The sequence below is a fragment of the Xiphophorus maculatus genome, chromosome 7 (assembly GCF_002775205.1).
Source record: "Xiphophorus maculatus strain JP 163 A chromosome 7, X_maculatus-5.0-male, whole genome shotgun sequence".
Classification (NCBI taxonomy): domain Eukaryota; kingdom Metazoa; phylum Chordata; class Actinopteri; order Cyprinodontiformes; family Poeciliidae; genus Xiphophorus; species Xiphophorus maculatus.
The window spans coordinates 8298322-8320973 of NC_036449.1; positions in this window are offsets into that span (position 1 = coordinate 8298322).

Genomic DNA, 22652 nt, shown 5'->3' on the forward strand with positions numbered 1-22652 from the left:
CAAGTCACAACTGGTGTTTTATAGACTCTAAGTGCACTTTAAAATGTTTTTATCTGTATTTTATTACCCCTTTTATTGAGTTTTATGCCTATCTAATTCTAGGACAGTCCTAATTCTAAAAGATCCATCTTGGTATGGACTTTTAGGTTGACTGGTCTCTCTATGTTGTCTTTAGGTGTGAGTCTGTGTGTGTGTTGACTTGTGCGTGCAGGCGTGTGTAGGTGTGTGTGCATGGTTGTTTTTCTTACGATGGCAGCCTGTGCAAGGCACACCCCATCTCTGACCGAGTGACCAATGAAGATACACACAAGTCGTCTCAAAAGTTTTTTAAAGTTTATTTTCTCCTAAGATCCCAAAGGTTTTTTTTAGTCTTTGGCACCAGCGGCTCTATTTACTTTGATTCAACATCAGACGACAGTCGAGGCCAATTCGTCTATACAGAAAGTCTACCACTACTTCTACTAAAAAAAACTTGGAACACATTCTTTATGTATTCTTAAACGATATATTTCCAGTATGTGAAAATTGGAGTCAGCAGGTCAGACCTCAAAGAGAACCTGAAGTTGGTGTCAACCAGGAAAAACCTGCCTAATGCATCTAATCAGATAATCAGAATAGTGAATGATTACTGATCGCGTTGAGTATTTTTGTGCTTATTTTTAATGCAGGTAAACCCTTCACCCCCACAGTTCACTGCAGCTGCAATACACATGGTTTGACTGTAAAAACTAGACGTTGGATCGGAACTTTATTTCCACTACTACTGTTTGTGTCAACTTCCTCCATAAAATTCAGCCCCAGAAACATAAAACCAACAGCGCAAACATAAAATCACAAACCGGTTTGGGTTCTGCTGTCGTTCCTCAATCTTCTTGTTTTGTCTGTTTTATTTTTCTATTTTGGGACCTTTAGAGAAAAACTTTGATGAGTCCTCGAACCTGTCCATCTGCTCGTGCGCGCACACACACGCCAACACACAAGCCAAAGCACACAGTCAAGGGCAAAGGGGAATCTTGATCTGTGTGTGTGCGCGCGCGTGTGTGTGTGTGTGTTTGAGAATTGTTTTTCAAAGGGGGTACCGTGTGAGTCAGTTTACATGATACAAGGTCTGGACCAGAGCCACAAGATTTCAACTTACTCCCAAAGGCTGCTTCACCTTTCCTTACTTTCATATTTCACAGATGCATCCACAAACACACACGCATGCACACACACCCTTAAAGTTGCTCTGACAGCTACATCCTCCCCTCCCTCTCTGAAACACCCCCCCAACCACACACACCCACACACACAAACCCAGCTATCACGCAGCCGTTCCCTTTCTGCTGACCAGCATAAACCCTTAATGCCTCAACCCAAGGACAGCATGCATGTGTGTGTGGGCGTGTGGGGGTGCGTGTGTGTGTGTGTAGGGGGGTTGTCTGCAGGGGTTTCTGGGGGCCACGGCTCTATCCTCCTCTGCTCCAGCCTGCTGGAATGCCAAAACCAGCCGGCAGGGTCAACGAAGGAGTCAAAACACTTCAGAGGAACGAGGAGAGGGCAGGCGGCGTTGTGCATTTTTATCACACCGTTACATGTTTCCGAGCCGCCGGACAATGAAACCAAACCGTCTTCAGTTTGAAAGCGCCGACATAAGTTAAAAGGTGGACCGTATTTGTTGCCGTAGAGGACGGCGATGAGGGGGAAAAAATACGACTCAGTGGCACTGAACCTGGAGGTCTGCACCGGCCGTGTTTTCACAGAAATGGCATCTGGTTTGGTATGAAGAAGTCAACAACTATTCTTGTTTATCTCAAAGAAACTTTCAAAAACCTCCAAATCAAAAGGAGGAGAAAAGAAAAATCACTAAAAAATGTGCGGATGTGTAAAGCCAGAAAAATTACAAAGACGATTTTGCAAATATGCACCTAGGTTTTACAACAAGGCACATATGAGTAGAACAAAAGCCGTAAGGCTCCACTCCTGAAAGTAAATCTGTTGGGCTTCGCGTCACACAGGACATACATAAAAATCAAATAAATTTTTTTTTATCCTGGCGAATACCATCAACTGATTTGTTTTTTTATTCATTTCATGTTTTTTTAGAATCAAATCCTTTTCTTTTTCTGCATTGGATCTCTCCCTTTTTATTGTGTGTGTGTGTGTGTGTGTTATTAAGCCAAGCACTCTGCAGTGGTTTCGAGGCTTTTCTTGAAAAGTGCAAAAACGTTTAATTAGCTTTACAATGCAACACACTGCACCTGCAATAGCCGTTTTTGCTGACATGTAGCATGTGCCAAAGGTCATGCAGCGATCCAATCCAGAGCGACCGAGCTTTGCACAGCAACAGTAACAATATTTCACACATGGCTTCATTATGCAAGAGCAATGCATGTCTGATCATACAACTAGGATGGCAAAGTGTCCAACATTTTGTCTTTGTAGTCATATGAAGGCGGTAATAGTTTTCACTGAATGCTACAGATCAGGCTTGTCAAACTCATATTCATTTTGGGCCAATATAAACAAATCTGAATGTTCTTAAAGGGCCGGTTGTGCCAGAATATTTTGATAAAACCAATTAAACTGTTAAAATATCAATAAATAGCTGTTCCTCCAGGATTTTGTGATTATTTCAGTGTTTTTTATTTTTTTATTTTTCTGTTTTTTGCTGTCAAAATAGCAGATTTTGTGGTGCCAATTTAGAAATGTTTGTTAGGAATTTTTATGATATTTGCTGTTAAATGTGACCTTTTACTACTCACCGTATCAATTATAGACTATGACTTGATCAAGTCAGGCTGAGGCAGCGGTCACTTGAACTCAATGTTTTTGATCAATTTTGAGAAAATTTGCAGTAAAAACCAGAAAAAAAAGTGGAGATTTTGTGATTTTGTGTAAATCTTGAGGATTTGTGAAAAACTCGAAGGACTTATTGATGTAATTTGGAGTCAAAAGGGCCACATAAAGAGCTATGGCGGGCCAGATTTGGCCCCCGGGCCTTGAGTTTGACACACGTGCAATAGATCAACGTAGGAGAATAAATAGGAAGCATAACTTAATGTCCTTAAGCTGTTTTACTTGTTGGATTCAGTCTGTTGAATTATGAATTTTTGCAAGAAAAAAAAAAGGAAAATACCCTGCAAAAAAAAAAAGAAAAGAAAAAGAAATATAGGCTGTGAAGACGCACTTCGTGTGGGTGTGCATGGATGTGTGTTGAGCAGAGCCTCCACCATCCTGAGTCCTCTGTTGGGAAGGGCACAGTCCATTCCTCCTGTGTGCAGGTGTCATGGCTGGACCTCTTCATTTGCATATATTTGCATGGTGTCAAACGGAGCGGCTGCTGACAGCTTCCAGAGCCGACTGTCTTCCTGGACCCCGGCCCAATCCTGTCGGCATAGTTACACGGCGAGGCGAAGCGCGGTACGGCCCGGCTCGCAGCCAGGCAGATCAACCTCAAAGAGAGCTCTGGTTGAGAGGCTGCTCGGTCGACAGCCATCAACACCACCGACCTTCAAATGTCAGGGAGGTTGAGAGAAGCGTATACGTAGCATCCAGCAATTTAGAGACACGGACCATCAGTGTCTACCGCAAGATGACCAATTTCCAAGGGTCAGCTTCAACCACGTCGTCGGTGTTTGGGATCCAAACTCGGATCGGTGCGTAAAACAAACTGAGGAAACCTCGAGAGCAACAAAGGAAGTCGTATTCTTAAAATGTAAAATGTTTTGAGAGACAAAAATGCGCTCCAAAAACATAAACCCTTACCGAATGTGTTTGGTCTAGTTTTTAGTGGAAATATCTTAGTACACTTGAAACAATGTGAAGCTAACTTACAAATAACTTTTCAGCAAGATATAGGAGTTTGTTTAAAGTTGATAATTCCTTAAAATTGCAGAAAAATTCCGTTCCGTTCCGTTGGCAGATTAATTCACTTGTAACAACATTTGTCTTATAATAAGTGAAATAATCTGCCAACGGAACAAGTGCATTTTCATCATTATCAAGGAATTAGTTGCATAGAACAGGCTCATGTATCTTGCTGAAAAGTTACTTATAAGTTAGTTTTGTCTTATTTTAAGTGTACTGAGATATTTGCACTAGAAGCTAGACCAAAAACACTTGGGAACAGTTTGTGTTTTTTGTGGTGTGTGACCAAACATCTAAAATGGACTTTTTAGTCAAGAGAACACACACGTTTTGATGGAGACCACAAAAACACTTCCTCCATATCTGAAAGAGTAACACTACCCTAACGCTCTCACAGTTCCCACTTGCACAGTTGAGCTGCTTTCCAAACAGTTTCTTGCGAGAGTTGCTTTGATTTACACCATTTTGATCTATTATGGTCTAAAACTGAAGTACTCCATAAAGACCTAAACTATAACTGTGGCATCTTTCAGTGGATTGCAAAAATTCGGTGGCCGTTTTCTATCAGCCGTGATGCAGCTTGAGCACATCAGCTGAAAGAGTTTCTCTAATCTAAAGTTGAAATCAATATCTGTGCTGTTGTGTCAGTGATCCTTAGCTGAGAAGAAAATCAAAGATGACAGAATGCAATAAGCTGCAGGTTTCTTTTTTCTTCCTCTGGTTATTTCCACTGCCTGTCAGCAGCAGGCTCTTGTGCGGTCAGAATTAAAATGATTTTCAACTGACTATGAGTTTTGATGACTATTTATATGGGTTTGCAAATGATATAGTACATTATTAGAAACCTATATGGCGTCATGAAAAAGCCACATTTACTGTTTCAGATCATTAAACAAACTTTGCAAAGACAACCTGAGGAAATATAAAACCCAGTTTATTAAGGAAAGGGGTGAAAAACTGTCTAAACCGACGAGTAATCGATAATTGTTGGTCTTGTTAAATTATGAATTAACTGTGATCATCTGTCATTTTAAAGGTGACCGTCAACATTAAGAAGGCAATGAAATCTGAAAAAGTAAGATGTCATACCTCAGTCTAGCGAGAATTTAAGACCAGACGTGACACAAAATCCCTGATGCTTTGGAACACCAGCGAGCAAAAAGCAAGACCTAGAGCCCCAAAATGTTGAAAACGTGGAACAGGCCTGTTCCACGTTCTGTAGACGTTCTCCAAGGGAATGTCTACTGCTCATCCCAGAAGTCATTAAAGAGCCGAGAACAACATGTTGAGCGCCGTAGGCCTCACTTGGTCATGATTCAGCAATAGGAAACAGACTTGGGCAAAGATGGCGTCCAGGAAGAGGAGTCCCAAATACTATGGTGGTCAGGTAAGAACATGAAGAGCTGTTACATTTGGCCTAAAAACATCTTGGCGATCCCGAAAATTTGCTGTGCTCTCTGAATAAGAGTCTTGGGTCAAACTAAGGCAGTATTTTAGAGGAGGAACATCACAGCAAGGCTCGTGCCTGTCTCCAGCAGTCACTGGGCGTGACGCCAGCGCATCATCACAGGGAATAGATATATAGATAAACTGATTTACTTTGCTCTGTTTTTCTTCCATGTCCTTCCAATCTTTTCCCTTCACCCTTGCAAATTAACACAACAAACCAAAAGGTGATTCATCTGTCCAGCCTGCGTCTGACACAAACTGCCCTTTACCCCCCTCCACTCACGTCCTTCTGTCCCCAAACACACTTTTGGCAGTACTTGCCTGGACCTTTCAGAAAGACTTGTTTAGTCCCAGATTTCTGGACAGTACGTGCCAAGAGACACCGAAGCCAAGGAGTCAAAACCGGGCCCTCTCTCTTTAGTTCCTCCCGCCCTCTCATCTCTGCCTCCTCGGCAGGTGTTTGTCATCCCCCGCTGAGCCAAACAGACGTGTGTTTACCAGTTTACTGTAGCTGGCCGGGGAGGCTTGTCGGCTCGCGGGCCAGCGCTTTGTCTCTCACACTGTGAAACACAACAGCAGTTAGACTTCTCCCTGACAGCATGCTAATCGTCTGATTTAACTCTCCTATGTTTAATCATGAGGGGATACGCAGGGAGAGAGAGAGATTATGATAATTGCTTCAAAGTTCTTTTGTGTTGGATCCCATCTGCACACTTTTAGAGTAAGGTGCCACTTTCAGCATGTGTGTTTCATCTGCTTATTGAAGACAGTGACAAAATATTTTTTTTAGTTCTGTGAGAGGAACCTTTTATTGAGATCCTCCGATAATGAGATGCGAAGAGGTAACTGGACATGAGGAGGTGACCTATTTCCTTTTTCGCTTACTTTCAGGGATTTCGAAGTTCACCAGTCCCGGTCAGTGCAGGTAAGACATGAAGAATTACGGTGTTTCCAGAGGAATCTAGGCCCGTTTGGGAGTCGGACGCACTTTCGACTACCACAACATTTGGAGGGATTTTACAGACACCTACAGTGTGACGAGCCGCTGCGGCAATCCGAGCTCTCTGTGACGGAGACAATGCCGGGGCTATTCGACCACAGGCGCAGAAGTGTCGAGGCCATCTGTCTGCATGCTCGCACAGAACAAACATTGTGCTACACACAAAGACCCGCCCACACACACACACACACACACACGAGCACACGCAAACATACACCGCTGCCACCCCACAATTAACCAAAATCAACCCATATAGTGTGTGGAAATGCCCATTCCATAGAGTGAGCTCAATATCAACATCTACATAAAAGAAAATGCACTTATTTGCGTAAGCCAGAGCACATTTGTACTGCTCAACTTTAAATAAAAACTTTTATTGTAGAAGTTTGCTTTTTTTTTTTTTAGAAACTTCAGACGTGTTTCAACCTCAAGACCTGGAACGTTTTTCTTAGAACTTGGTGGCAGAGTGATAGTGATCCAGTCGGGTATTCCTGCTTGATGTCCAGCACTGATTACAGACAGTGAACCAAGATTTTCAAATTGGATATTTCCATTTTAAATGCTGTCTTTTTCTCATTGCTGAGTCTTCTGGACTACAGTGAAGCTGAAAAGCATTTGTGGACAATCTTTCTGCTACTTTTTCCGTATAGCTGCAGTTGTCTACAGTAAGTTGAACTGTAAACACTTTATGATTGTGATTATTTGCAACGTGAATTAGTGCAGAAACAAAATTTCTCACACAAATAGCATTTTGGGGGCGTGCTGTGGTGGCACAGGGAGTTAGCACGCCCCACGTTTGGAGGCCTTAGTCCTCGACGCGGTCATCGCGGGTTTGACTCCAAGTCCCGGCGACCTTTGCCGCATGTCCTCCGCCCTCTTTCCTGTCTGCCCTACTGTCGCAAAAAATACGAGCCACTAGCGCCGCAAAAACTCTTCGGAGAAAAAAAACAAACAAAAACAAATAGCATTTTGGGTAAAAAAAAAAAAAAAAAAAAGTGGGTTAAAGGAAACAATCGAACAAACATAATCAACTTCTGAGACTGTTTTCTGCTGGGAGACACAGCTTTGCAGAGATATAAAAAGTTCAAATTTAATGTTACTTCCAGGTTTGCTCTTCTGTCATCTGCTAATGCCACATGTTTCTCACAGGACCTGGAACTGAGATGACTAGTTAAAGTCTAAGTACAACTTAACTAACTTTTCATTCATGTTGTAGTTGAACAGAAACCTCTTAGACCACAATGTTTTCTAATGGTTGTTATGGAAACCCTTTCCTCTGCTTTAACTATAGTAGTATAGTAGACCAAAACACTCTATCTCTCTTAAATGCAATGTTCTCTTGTCTTTCCCACTTTGAAGCTTGGCTGTAGCTCTGTACATCATGGGGTGTTTTAACAAGAAGTCATAGATGATGTAAAAGTTCCCAAACACTCTGATCAAGTTAAAAAGTAAAGAATAAGTTGAATGAAAACACCAAGTCGACTGTGTGAAATTGTCCTATTAAGAAAATATAAAATATATATTGATCTATTGATTCCTATAATCCCTGTGAAGCAGCCAGTGTGTTTTAGGTTAGCACACATTGCTGATTTTAGTCAACTTTATTTCATTTAAAGCAAAATTAAAGAAGGAAAAGTGTAAAAATGACAATATGGTCGTATTAGTGAAAAGGTTAGTTTTTGCTAATGCTGACACAACTCACCATACGTTCCCCGACTGAACCGTCACAGACACACAGAGACCTTTATAAGTACCATCCAGCGAGCAGAGACAAAAGGTGAATGTGTTTCTGTTCATGTGCAAAACAGAAGAATGAGATCGGGTCAACATACAGTCTCAGTCATAGATGAATATTGAAAAGGCTGCAGCTTGAGATGCTTCTGTTCTGTGTGCGTGTATGTGCGTGTGTACCAGGGGGTGTGTGGGGGTGTGTAGGCGTGTACTTGTAAGTAACCTATAGAGGCCCATTCTAACCATTTTCATCAACAAATGGAGGTTTATTGTAGAACGTGAGGACATTTTCCTGATCTTCACGTTTTTCCAAATAGTGTAATCAGATAAGATTATTTGTTTATTAACACTGTGGCATGCCTTTAACTTGTCTCCAGTTGCCATGGTTACCTCCCGTTATCTTGCTATCTTCACATAAGCTAGAATTCTGTTAGCAACCAGCAATTCAAGAACAACCAGCAATTCAAGAACAACTTGTCGTGAAACGTGGAGTTGTAGTGGTGAGGATTAACGCGGTGGACCCAGGTTGTAGGGTGCAATTATGATTTTAATGATAAAGTACACAAAATCCAGGAAGCACAGAACAGAGACACAAGTGGAACAACCAGCAATTCAAGAACAACCAGTTAAACCAGAACGACCAGGAAGTCAATGAAAAGTCCACGCAAAGATAGCCATGCAAACATGTGTGTGTGCGTGTGTGTGTGTGTGTGTGTGCTCAAAGTCCTCATTCAGTGTATCATATCAATGTAAAGACAATACAACCAGACAGACCAAACACACACCTGCAACCACACAAACAGAGCAGCCTCTCATGTCCGACCCTGAATGGTGTCGCTTCTTTCTTTCCATGTCTTTATTTTCTGTCTTTATTTCTGCCTTTTCTTTTCTTTTCTTCCTTTCACCGATTCTTAAGACTGGCAGCAACAGGCCGACCACTATGGCTGGCGTACCATCGGCCTGACGTGCACAGAGAAGCCCCTGTGTTCAGTGCAGGAGACAGTTGGCGGTAACAGTGTAATTCACAGTGAGTGCTGTCACAGTGAGGGAAGCAGAGACACATTCACTGTCCAACAGATGGCTCGTACACGTCGCACTCTCTGAAAACCTTCTATTCTCACACTCGGATGCTTCAAGGAGCAGCAACTGTTTCAATGCTTGTTTGTTTTGCCCGGCGATGACAGAAAACACATTTAACCAGCTGGAAAAATGCAGCGATAAATCTTCAGCGAAAACACAGACAGTTGGACATTGACTAGTCCCCATAAATGCAATAAGTAAAATTTGAATGATTTTAGTAGTAGAATTTCTACTACTAAAGAATATATATTTTTGGGTTGAAACTTGCAATCTTATTATTTTTTATTTAATTTATGAACATTTACATGTGAACATTTGGAACATTTGTGTATAAGGATACTTAATGTCAATTTTAACAATACTTAAAAGTTCAAGAAACATAACCAAGCAATTAAATAATAAGAAAGTACAATTTAAAGCCTTTTTTAAATGTGACAGCATATGCTGTTTCTGGTGGAAATTCAAAACATTACCCAGGTGTGACCATCCAAATTAATCTGAAAGAATTCTCTAAAACTCCCAAAATATATCATTGCAGGACCTACAACAGACTGATACTGCCGATATGTTCAATCAGGCAGAGGCTGCACAAGTTTAACTTTCCCAATTCACTGTGGGAACCGAACCAAACCCTTTGACTAGCCTGTTCACCTCCTTGCCTGTGGTGGCGCTCCACCAAGAACCACTGACACGAAAACCTCTGACGAAGACACCGGCAGCAACTTCCTTCCTTCACAAAATGTAAACAAAACAATGAAGTGACGTCAGATTTTAGTGGTTGTAGGAGCCATAGACCCCGAGCCATTCCTCCCTTCAGCGTAAGACTCACGCATTTCTGTTTTGGTTGTATTTACCCAGAATGCCCTGCGCTGTAGTTCGTAGCAGCTTCCAGTCCACTTAGCGTCCACATATATGTTCAGGCTTTGGACCTTGCAACATGATAGTGACCCCAAATAAACCAGTCAAACCTCCAAAGCCTCGCTGACCTCTGACAAGTGGAAAATCCTGGGTCGGGTCAGAGTTCAGAGCTTGATCTCATTGAGATGCTTAAAGGTGACTTGAAATGAGCGACATTCAAGAAATCCCTCAAACATCTCGCAGCTAGAAGTGACGAGTGGGGCAAGCTTTTCACAGACCGATGTCAGATAATGGTAGATGGAAACAAAAGTGTAGGATGCGAAATCTGTGTCTTTTTAATGAATAAAATGAGGTTAATCTTTGCACTTATGTGCAATTAAATCACTCTGATCTAGGAACAAATGAAGAAATAGGATTCCATAACAAGATGTGAACATTTCTTAATAAAGATAATCCAATGTTTCCAGGACTTTTATTTTTATCTACCTAAATGTAAGAATCCTAGTTATTTCTTTACTTTCAAGACAACATAAACGTAGGTGGTCAACAACAACAACAACTTTTACTCTTGGAGAAAGAGTAAAAGGAATCATATGCTCTCACATCACAGCCCTAAGCTGCTCCTTCTGCTCTATCAAGGCAAATCAAGCTGGCTAAAGTTCACGGTAGCTGTGAAGAGCGCTGCTGGAGCTCTGCGTGAAATCTTGGGAAGTGACGCTGGTCAAGGAGAAAAACAGCAGACTCAATCTGTGGTTGATGTGGCTAATATGCTCTCCGGAAACGCTTAAAAACTCCTGTGAATAACAATGAGCGTGGACATACCCTACACATACCACACCATTGGTTAATGTAAAAAAGAAAGTGCATAAAAAAATGATTCAGTGTATCATAGATAAATAAAAGCATCTGTTATCTCACATTGGCAATACTCCACGTTGCCCAACTTATTGTGGCTGCTAAGTGATTGGGGCTCTGCCGTTAATCTGGCTGCAATATAAGAAAAAATAATCCCGCAAACAAGCTGAAAGTAACAATATGTATTTACAGTAAGTAAAATTATAAGTGCTGTAGTCAAGCACTTTCCACTTAGAGGTCGTCCCCCTGACCCCCCATAGAAAACGGCTCCAAGCTTTGAAGATGCACACACGCCTCCAAATTGTGCAGACAGTTTAGATTTTTTTGTCCTCTTTCTTGAAATATCATCCTACAGAAATATTACAAAACATTGAATTAACAATCTATTGAAGCCAAAATGATAATCTCTGTGTGAGTTATGCATGTTACAATACCTAAACTAGGTGAGCCAGGTGGGTTTTCTACTGCGCTGTAAGTATATAGCATCAACAATTAATGGATCATGGATGAAGTTGCCACAAAATAAAGACAAGCTTTTGTTTAGGATTCTTATATTTTATGTTAAATTAACACCAAAGCAAATGAGTGACGTCAAGCGATTCTAAGAGCCAGTGATGTGGTGCATCGTCCTCTATGAGGATGCATAAATATAGCGACCCGTCTCTGGATATCGTTTCCCAATTAGGCAAAACTGCGGTCATTTCTATAGAGACCTCCAGCAACATCTGAAACAACAGCCAGTGTATTCAGCAATTAGCTACAGTGGGGTCCGATGGGAGTGGGAGTGTCCTGGCAGAGAGCGCAAACATCAGGGCCGAACCTGGAGACGGAGCGGGGTAGAGACAGCTAATTTCCCTCAGGAGGACTCCGACGAACACGCAGGGCACAAGCGCATGAATACAAAACTCCACACCGGCTGACATATGCACGCAGACAATGCATTCAGCCTCACACACAGTCCAACTCTATCTATGTTTGATAGGAAAATCCCAGAGGGGCTTCATGGTTGGGCCGAGTCGCTGCGAACCGAATGTTGACCGGCGTGTTGTGTTTTCGCTCCGTCGTGTGTCTGTCGTCTAATGAGGCGGTGCCAGTTTCACCGGTTAATTTACCAGAAGACAGTCGCACACCGACTTACACTGACATTTATAGGCAATTAGGGCCCCAGAAAAGTGTTGGTCTGCGTGCATCTGTGTATGCCTGTGTGTGTACGTGTTAAGTGCAGCAGTTGGGTCAACATTTTCATCAGTTCAGAACTGACAGAACAACCCCGCAGCTAATTCTGTTTGCATACAGATAATGGGGAGACATTATTTTAATTGCAGCGTGACTTGTAGACATTCACTTCCAAATATTTTACAAGCCTAGTAGCTAGCATGGGGAAGATATACATGTGTGTACTACTGGTGGCTTGTGTATAAAATGTGAGGCTGTAGAATAAAAAATTTGTTGTTTTTTTTTTGTTCCTTACATTTTATAAGCCAAAACAGGAAGAAACAAAAAGAGGCAGAAACAGGAAGCCAAAATGGGGAGATGCAAAGTGTGTCGCTGTTTCTTGGTTTTAACATGCTGATAAAATATTCAGGGAGGAAGAAAGTGCTATAATTACGCATTGCATGAGGAGCCTTCCAATGAAAAATAAGTAGAAATAAATAAGAACTGATAATATTAACTGAAAAAAAAAATTAATTAGCTTACATTAAATGAGAAAGATGCAAAAAGATTTCTTTGTTTTCATGTTTGATATAAAGGAGCGGTAGCTCTGTAGCCTCATGGCGATCTTTGTTGAATACGTTGTTCAGCTGTCTGAGTCTTTGAGTCCCACACAAGCCTTGATCAACTGTAATAAATTATAGGTGTAATATATCCAGCCATTCATTCACACATATTTAAATTTAAGCTCAGGAAGAAGAGTCTACTCTGTACTTCCGTGTAAAAAGCTTCATTGGTGTCTCTCTTGTACCTCTTGTCCAGTTTGTTGCACCAACATTGATGAGCACCTGGATCCTCCTCCTGGATGCAGATACGGTTCTTATGACTCCTCCTCAGATTGAATGTTTGGATCAAAACCAGGGCATACACTAAACAACTCAACTTCAACATACTCAGCAACAAAGAAGATGATTTCCAACCCTGTATATGCTGAGTTCTAATTGGCTGCTCAAAACTGCCTGTACATTTGAGAAGTGTTATAAAAGTAGAGCATCAATTAAGTAGTATGGAAGCCCATTTATGCTACTTTGATAAAAAAAAAAATCAAATAAAATAATCTCATTTTAATGATTTAGCTATCTCATTATAATGACTATCATTAATCATTATCATGAGACATCATGAGATATCATGATAATAATATATCATTATCTCACTATCTCAATATAATGACTTCAGTATATATTTCAGTATATTGAGATATTATCATATTATCATGAGATATTATAATGAGATTATTATAATGAATAATATAATATAATATAATAAAAAAAATCTCATGATAATTAGATATTTTCTCATTATCATGAGATGATATAATGTCATATATGACATTATCATATATTATCTCATAATGAGATACTATCTCAGAAAAATCATTTAAGATTATAATCATATACTATCTCATTGTATAATTTTAATGAGATATTATCTCATTATCATCAGATATTATCTCAAAGTGGCGTAAATGGGCTCCCATACATCTGTGTGTAATGTCGCATGAGTTTTAATATCCAATTTAAAACCGTAAAATCTGTTGTATATATATAAACTAAAATTTTATATATATATATATATATAAACATTTCAAGGTTGTTGTTATTTTTCAAGGTTGTTGTTATTTTTGATCAAACTCACATTCTTTCAAACTTAAAGACCTTTGCTTTGCGCTGTGGAAAGGACACACTCTCAGACCCGACATGAACCCTTTTGGAGGCGGCCCGATCAGATGAGGCGCCTGCCTGGACGGCCCTTTGTGATGTAATGCTGCTTGCATCACACTGCGTCTCCCCCAGCTGATGACAGCCAGTTCTGTTTCCCCTGCCAGCACATCCCAGCTGCTATGAGGCAATGTAGTCTGCCAGGCACAATACGGCGTGTCACTCCCCGACAATGGACTGGTTGTTCCCCCTGGATGGCATCATTGTCACAACTTTTTTTTTTTTCCACCTCTCCTTTTCGGAGGAGGGGCCAGAATGGAGTTGTTTTTGTTTCTATGTCTTTTGTTGTTGTTGTTGTTGTTTAGGCTAGCCGACCGTTAACCCTTGCTTAGTTGCCCGGGAGACGATGGATGCAGTGAATTTATGCAGGATTTTATACAAATCATGAAATCCTTACCTCTGTGCAACAGATTTAAAACTTAAAATCAATTCAATCGTAAACCTAGTTTGACATCATTATGGTTTATAGATATTCATTATTTTGATTTTACACTCGTTTGTGCTTGAAGAGGTAGTTAATTGTTAAAGCTGGTAAGTTTTGCCACCGTTAGTCATGTAAAACACTCAGAAGCATAGTTACTCAACAAAATAGAGAAATAAAATCCTTTAGTCATCTAAGCAGAGATTATTGTTATTCTGCCTTCTTTGCATGTTTTTTTTACTGTTGCTTTCTTTAGGTTTCATTCTTCTTAGATGTTTTTTTTTTTGTCTTCAAAGACTTAGATATTGAAGATTTTTATCAGGCCAAATAATTTTTTAAGATCAAATTTATTCCCAGACCTGGCAGATTTATATTTAAAGTAATCTTCTAATATTACCAACATGCTTCATCTGACTAGATCATGTAACACTGATGTTTTGCAGAGACCCAGTTGCAGTTCGGGATGCACTGGGCCCAGAACTGCATCCTAACCCTACAACAAAACCTGCAGGGTTTCCAGAATGTATTCACAGAACTTCTCCTTTTCCACATTTTGTCATGTTATATTAAAGAGACTTGAAAAAAATTAAGCAAAGGTTGTGAATATCTCTGTAAATGTGATTTCTTGGTTTTCTATGTGAAATAAAATTGCAAAAGACTCAAAAACATCTTTTCCCCACGTTGTCATAGCGGGACATTCGTGTATTGAATTTTGAAAGAAAGATATTAATGTAGTAAAATTTGGAATAAGGCTGCAACATGACAAGATGAGGTTGAAGTGAAGCTCTGTGAATAGTTTCTGGATGTTTCCGGTGTATTAACCAGCTCTGGAAACTGTTTCAATGGAGCCTAACTGGTCGTCACTGGTGAAGTTTGTTTACCGTGAGGACGTTTTCTCCTGCACACGTCAGAACTTTGGAGGTTTGATGAATGTCTCTGATAATGAGGCGCTGGAAAAGCATCGCGACCAAGACGTTGTCCCTGTTCGGGTTTTTTTTTTTTTTTGAACCTCACATGTACGTTGAGACCAAAGTAACTCCAGCTTCACCCACATGCTCCCTTGATGTAGAGTTACACTCATAATCCCTTCTTCTCCTCCTCCCTCACCCCACAATCTCACCGGTTCCCTTGAGTTTCGCACAGCCTCATTAGCAGATATTTTCCCCATGTTTGTTAATTGTGTCCTGCTTTTTAGCACCACCTGCACACCCCACCCCCAACCCCCACCCCCCACCTCCCACAACTCCACTCTGGTGGTTTCCCCCTGCCGGCGGCGCCCTCCTGCCTCCCCTGCTCATCTGTGCTTTCTAACAGCCACTAATTGTCATCATAAGGATGCGTCCGCTGTCACAACTGGAGAACAGACTGTAGACCGACAGTGTGCAGCCTGGCTCCTCTGGCCCCTGGAGGCCTCTGCACTGGTGCCTGGGGGCCTCTGAGGACCTTAGCAGGCAGGAAGGCTCCTTTTGCAAGTGTAGCTAATAAAGACAGGGTGAGGATTTTACCTGGCAGAGAGAGAGGGACAACAAGGTCGAAGAGGGGATTAAATGTAGGACCGGTACGGTGGCTGTCTAATGAGCTGTGATGGTTTCCAGCAGCTAAATGTTACAGTTATATAATTTATTTTTATGATTTTTTTTATTATTTCACTCTAGTAAAATTACAGCAGTTTCTGTGATTTTCAAGATTACACTGAAGAAAAAAAACATAACTTGATAGCACTTTATCAAATGATTATCGCTAGAAGTGTTCGAAAACAAGATTTGATGCAAATTAGAAAAATAACTTTATAATTCATAAACTCACTTATTAATTAACAGAAAGTTCTAAACTATAATTAAATAAAGATAGAAAATGCCCAAAATGTATCCAGTGTTAGTTATTTGTGTACTGATATCAAGGATTATGTTACTACTGTCTTTTCTAACAGTAAACAATCACTCAACAATATTGGCAAAAACTGTAAAAAAAGAAGAAAAGTATCAGTACTAATATCAGTTTTAAAAAATATATCTTACTAAGCTGACAAAGCAATCACACCCAATCAAATTTTAAATTGATCTGAATTGTTCCCCAAAGGATTTTTTTTTAATGATCTCTAGGTGTTTGATAAAGGCTGTCTGAATTTCTTTCCAGGTGGAAAGAAGCTCTAATTCGATCCGCGGACGGAAGAATGTTTCCCACCTCTTGTTTGACTCTCTTTATACATGTTTCTGTTGGATCCAGAAGTTCAATCTTTACTTTTCTTCCCAAAATGTCAGTGAAGAAATTAGAGAATATCAAATTCTTGTCAAAATCAACACCACGGTACTTATAACCCTGAGCTGGATATTTCCTCTTTAATGAGAACTAAAGGTGCTGGACTGAACTTCTTTCTAAAATCTATCAGGAAAGAAATCTTTGGTTTCTGATAACATTTATGGCCTATTTCATTGATGATTCCTCACTCTGCTCCAAACAGAACCTGGCTTGAAGCGCCATCTTCTGTTGTATTGTCTTGTTCTCCTGTGTCGGTCGGTGTGTTCCAAGACTGAGTTCATGTGGGCCCGATGTTGTGAGAGTGGACACAAAACCTCACAGAAGGATTCAGGCCTTTTCCCCCGTGAGGTCTGCTGCATGAGCCGTTTCATTCTGGTGGCGTTTTGGGGGAAATGTATGCGAGTCTGAACCGATGATTTACTAATTAAGAGTCATTTCCACACTTCTCAGTCTTACAAAAAACAAAAATAAAAAAGACAATGCACAACTTTTGGAATGTGTGGAGTGAAAATGAAGATCCATAGATTACTGCTATGGATTGGCAGAAGAGCTGCACAGCTCAGAGAAACTCTGAAGAAGCTAAAGTAAATATTGAGAATAGAAAGTGGATGAGGACACTTTGATATCCTTATAAAACACTGTCTGAGCGTTGACTTGTTGCTGCATTCTAAAGTTGAAAATGTCCAGAAGGTGGAAAATGTTTGACAGCTGAATTTCATTTCTTGTTTACAGGAACATTTTGTAGAAGAGAGCGTCCTACTCCTATGTTTACACCCTGGACTTGGTGTAAAGGTGAAAAGATGTGAGTTGTATTTAGGTTTCTGCTGTCTTCAATGGTTTTTATTTTAATGAATGAAACTCAGCAGTAAGTTGATAGTCAGGATATAAAGTTTAAACTTATCCAACCAGACGGTGCTTAGACACATTGGCAAAGGAGACGACATATATATTGCTTTTTAAATGATTTTTATGTTAACATTCTTAATATCACGACTGATTTGTTTCAGATTGAGCTTTATTCTTACGACAGGAACTACATACCAAGTTGAAAAAAATCAGTATTTTGTAAACAAAACAAATAACGCTTTAACAAGTTACATAAATGATCTATTTTTATATATACATGAAGAAGTCTATATTTTTCTTTTTCAGCACAACATCCCTGATTTTGACATTTATGAAAACATCATTTTCTGTTGTGTCTGTGTTCAGGCCTCATATCCACGCACACGCTAGTGTTCGTGTGCATGTCGGCATGCAAGAGGGAATTTGTGCTTCGTGGCATGTGTGTCCCCAGCATGGGGCCGCCGCGGCCCCCGTGCCGGCCAGCTGGAGGCTCAATCTGTTGAGGGGGTCCGCCGCTCAGTGGTGGGAGGCCGGCCGGACCCACAACGATGCCCCCGACCATTTGCCCCGGGCCTCCCCTCTGACCGGGACGTGCCGCTCGGCCGCCTCAGCAAGGGACTGACAGCTCAGCGCGACCTCACCCACCGGACGCCGTGGAGGATGTGGAAGGTTAGACACACAGGACGAGAGAAGAGAGGAGGGAAAAGTGAGGGGAGAGGATGTGGAGGTGGTGGGAGGATGAGGAACGGAGGCAGAGGCGGCTTGAAGAGCACATGAAAAAGCTTCTGTAGCTGCTTACGGGTTTCCTTCCATCTTTCCATAAATAAACTTTGGCTTCCCTGAAGCCATGATGCTGCCACCACCATGTCTCAATGCAGAGGATGTCAGGTGTTGGTTAAATTTGAAGAAACAATAAGAATTAAATGTGTGTTGTTAACTAACACTGGAATTGTGTTTCAATGTGTTTCAACACATTTCTTTCTTCTTTCTACTAATCGACTGCAATTTGTTGTGGCTAATAGAGATTTATGGCATTCAAATGTCTGTTTTAAAACTTTTATGTTTGTTTGAGAGAGTTTAAATAACAGGGATGACAAGGTGGAGCATTTTTTTATTATTATTTATTCATATTTGTCATTTCTAAAATCATTCACCTACCTAGACTTTCTCTTCTAGACTTTAAAGTCCTTCTGGTGCTTTTCAATCACTGACCGGCTTTGCACCAAAACACATTAAAGATCTGTTGTTGTCGTAGCAACCTTCCAGACTTCTCAGGTGTTCTGGTTCTGGTTCTGCTCTGCATCCCCCAGAACCAGAACCAAAAACGGAGAAGCGGCATTCAGCTTCTATGCACCACAAATCTGGAACAAACGTCCAGAAAACTGCAAAGCAGCTGAAACACTGACTTCCTTTAAATCTACGTTTTCATGCTAATGTTTTTTGTAACATTAGTGAAACTTACAGGTTTTTCATATTCATTTACAGTCTGTAAAAATTATGAAGTAGTTGCAAACATACAGAATAAGTCAAACATATACCTAGAATTTGCACTCAGCAGCACGATTTGAGAATCAAGTTTTAAAGGTTTTACTCATCTGAGTTGGATAAATATAATATTTTCACCCTGAAAATATGAATCACTGACTAAGATGCTTTCAAAAAGATTCATGGTCCAAAACAGAGGTACAAGCTTGTGAAATTTTATGACTTTTAGAGTCTTTAGTAATTTCATAAATCTTAATATGACAAAGAAATTGGAATATCTAGTTTACTATTTAGTTGTCAGATACAGGATTGCGTACAAAACAAAATGATCATAAGCGCGCGTGTGTGTGTTTGTGAGCTCATGCCTTTCCTCTGTGTGTTTACCAGGCCGGCCCCTGCTCAGTCTGACAATTTGATGCGGGGCATCGGGGTTGCATCCGGGGGAGGGTTTTTTAGCGGTCACCAGTCTACCGAGAGGACGCTAGCTGGCACCATCTGGTCCTGAGATCCAACGTTTAAATGGCACAGTCTTGGCCAAAGTCCATACCTGCCTGTTCTGCACACACACACACACACGCACACACACCCACACACACACACACACGCACACACACACACACACGCACACACACACACACACACCCACACACACACACACACACTCCGAGGGGGTCAGGCTACCCAAACGGCAGGCTGAGAGCAGATGTCCGTCAACCTCCCTGTCCAGTTAATTAAGCATCGCAACCAACAAGCAGACACCTCGCAGACGAACACATACACACAGATGCCTCAATGTGCAGAAGCATACTGTACAAGCCCACCATCAAGGAGCCCAACGGCTGCTCGTCCTGCCGCTTAATGCCGGCTAAAGCTACCAGCATGTGGGCTTTTATCAAACCATAGTTCGTCTGCCTGGAAACTCTGGTTCGTTTGGCGAGGTGTGAATGCGCAGTCGAGCTCTGATGTGGACCAAAAGACTGAACTCTGGTCCACCTTAAAGCCCAGGTGTCTGTTTGGGGGAAGTGAACTCTGGAGCGGTTCGAATGCATATGTGAACACCAAATGGACCGAAGACCACTCCAAAACCAGGAGGAGAAGTACAGAGCATGGCATTCTGGGTAAATATAACCAAAACAAATGCACGAATCCAGCGCTAGCGAGAGAAATGCCTTTTACCACAGACAACAGCTAAGGTCTGACAACACTCTATGTTTGTTTACATTTAGTTTAGAAAGAAAATCCTTTGACGCAGTGGAGTGTGTAAGCGAACGGCACCAGCTGAAAATGTAACCAACGTAAAATAGTTTTCTTTTTGTGTTCTACATGACGGGACAGAAACCCAATTCAACTGCATGCAGCCTTTTAGACACGTGGCGCAAAATGCCTGAGGTTGAAATACTGACAAGCCATGAAAGTCTTTTCTTAAAATGATGAAACAAAGTTTCTGTAAAATATTTTACTTTCAGATTCTCAGCAATAAATGAATCACACAACGTTTTAATGAAACAAAGCTGGCTGATAGGTATATTGCTAGTCTGAACAGCTTACGCCTTTCTCAACGAGAACAGAACGGGAGTCACAATTTTTGAACGCTTTATTTAATCAAGTTTAGTGAATGTGTGCTTTTTTTTTTTTTTACCCCTCCAGGGGGTCTTTCGTGGGCTCTAGTGTCCCTTATATGATAGTGGGCCGACAGGAAACAGGGAAGGAGAGGGGGGAAGACATGCGGCAAATGTCGTCGGGTCTGGGAGTCGAACCCGCGACGGCGACTCAAGGCCTCCAAATACGGGTCGCGCTAACCGCTATGCCACCACGGCATAGCGGCACGCCCAAATGTGTGGTTTTGAGTGAGTCTCTGGGTGTTTATATACCTGCTCGTCGTTAACCAAAAACCTATTCAATAAAAAGACAAACACTTCATTATGCAATGCATTTTATGTTTTAAAAGAATCTTTAATTGGCTGTAACTTTTTGGAAAAGCCTTGAAATACTGAAAAGTTTACCTTCATTGTTTTATTTCTTTATTTCAACCATCCTTGCTGGCAGGCCAAATCTGCACCGTTACTGAGTTGTGTGTTTTTTTGGGCTGTAAACAGAATCATTGTGAGGGCCACCGACGGCCCACTGACCACACTTTGGATACCCTTAATCTCATGTGCTCTCAACTTGTCCAAGCTAAGAAATACAGGTGTAGGACAGATGCTTTTTCTTTCAAAGAAAGCATCCAGCATTCTGCTCAGGAGTTACTTGTCTTTAGAAGCAAAAGTTTTTTTTTTGTTTTTGTTCTTTTAAATTATGGTGCTTAAATTTTATGAACATTTTCAGTCAGTTTTGATCTCAAACTAATCAAATGCTTAGGATGTGGGAAGATTTTACTTTTCAGCAGCACAGTGAGTTGGATCATACATCCAAGCCAACATAATAATGACTTACAGAGAGGAAAGTGGTATGTTAGCAACCCTGAGCTAAATAGACAAAAGACCCGAGGAAGGTTGATAGACTCTCCTTAAAGAAGACTTAAAGTTGAAATTGAAATAAAAAGGTGTTGCAACCAAGTATTATTTTAAGTGCATGTGTGCAGACATTTTATTCTGTTTATTTTTAAAAATGTCTTACAAACAGATGAATTCACCAGTCACATTAAGGATGGTTTAAAACGTTCAGATGATTCCTCGTGGCTTCATTTGTCTTCCACACAAAACGTGGCGTTTCAGCAGGAGTTTGCACACAATTACACTTTTAAAAGTGTCTGGAATTTAATTAGTCCAAGTCACTTTTGACTTTTAGCTCTCCTCAGAAACACTCCTAAAGGAATAAATGTCATTGTGAAAATGTGCTGCAACAACACCGAAGGGTGTTTTAATGATTGAACGTCACCCAAATTGGGCAAAATCGTGTATGACGGACAAGACTAACATCTAGACATTTCTTCTACTTACAAAAACACAAATCGAATGAACCTCTAACATATCTCTTTCTCTGTCAGTGAGTGTCGGTCCAATTGGATGAGTTACGCAGTCCTACAGTGTGGATGTCTCACATCACATCAAGCCTGATGAAGGCTCGCTCTGTTTCTGCTGCCGTTGTCACGGCGGCGGGCCGCTGAAATGAGGGATTGTGTGATCCAATGAAGCCTGCTGTCATCAGAGACTTCAGTCCCGAAGCTGACATCATCCCATTGCCTCATTTTAGAGCAGCGTGACGAACACTCCGGGTCACACATCGCAAACTTTGCTTGAAGTTAGAAGGATTTAAAGATCTACTGAACATCCAAAAAATTATACCTTTAATGGCACCAGAAAGGGTCTTAATCCACTTTTGTAAAAATCTTTTTATCTAAAGTTTGATCCACCTTTTAGAATCAGTTTCTAACCTTTTTTTTAATTCTTGTCTGTGAAAGTTGAGATTTACTGATTTCAAGAGGTGATATTGGACACAAGTGTTTGGGTTCGAGTAGTTAAGGGGAGAAAACAAGCTTTAAGAGATTAATCTTAAAGCAATGAGAGATTCTTGGACATTAGTCCCTTCTTTGTGTCCCTCTTTTCTTTTTTCTGTCCTCATATCGTTCCTCCCTTCCTTGATTCCTTCCTTCCGTCTTTCTTGAGTTTTGTGGATTTTTCAAAAGTTGTCCATTACAGAAATGTTTGCTTTAAATTCATAGCTAATGTCTGTATTTTTTTATTATTTAGAAATTAATATAAAAGGACTGAGGATGAACAAAGTGAATGTGGAAAAGCATAAACCTTTGAGATTAAAAAGGAACCTAGCAGGAATGTAATAATAATCAAGCTCTGGCAAAACTAGGGGATGTAAAAGTTTCTCTGGCATCACTGGTTCATGAAGTGGAGCTCTTCTGCCCTCTACTGGTGGGAGTCTTACCATTACA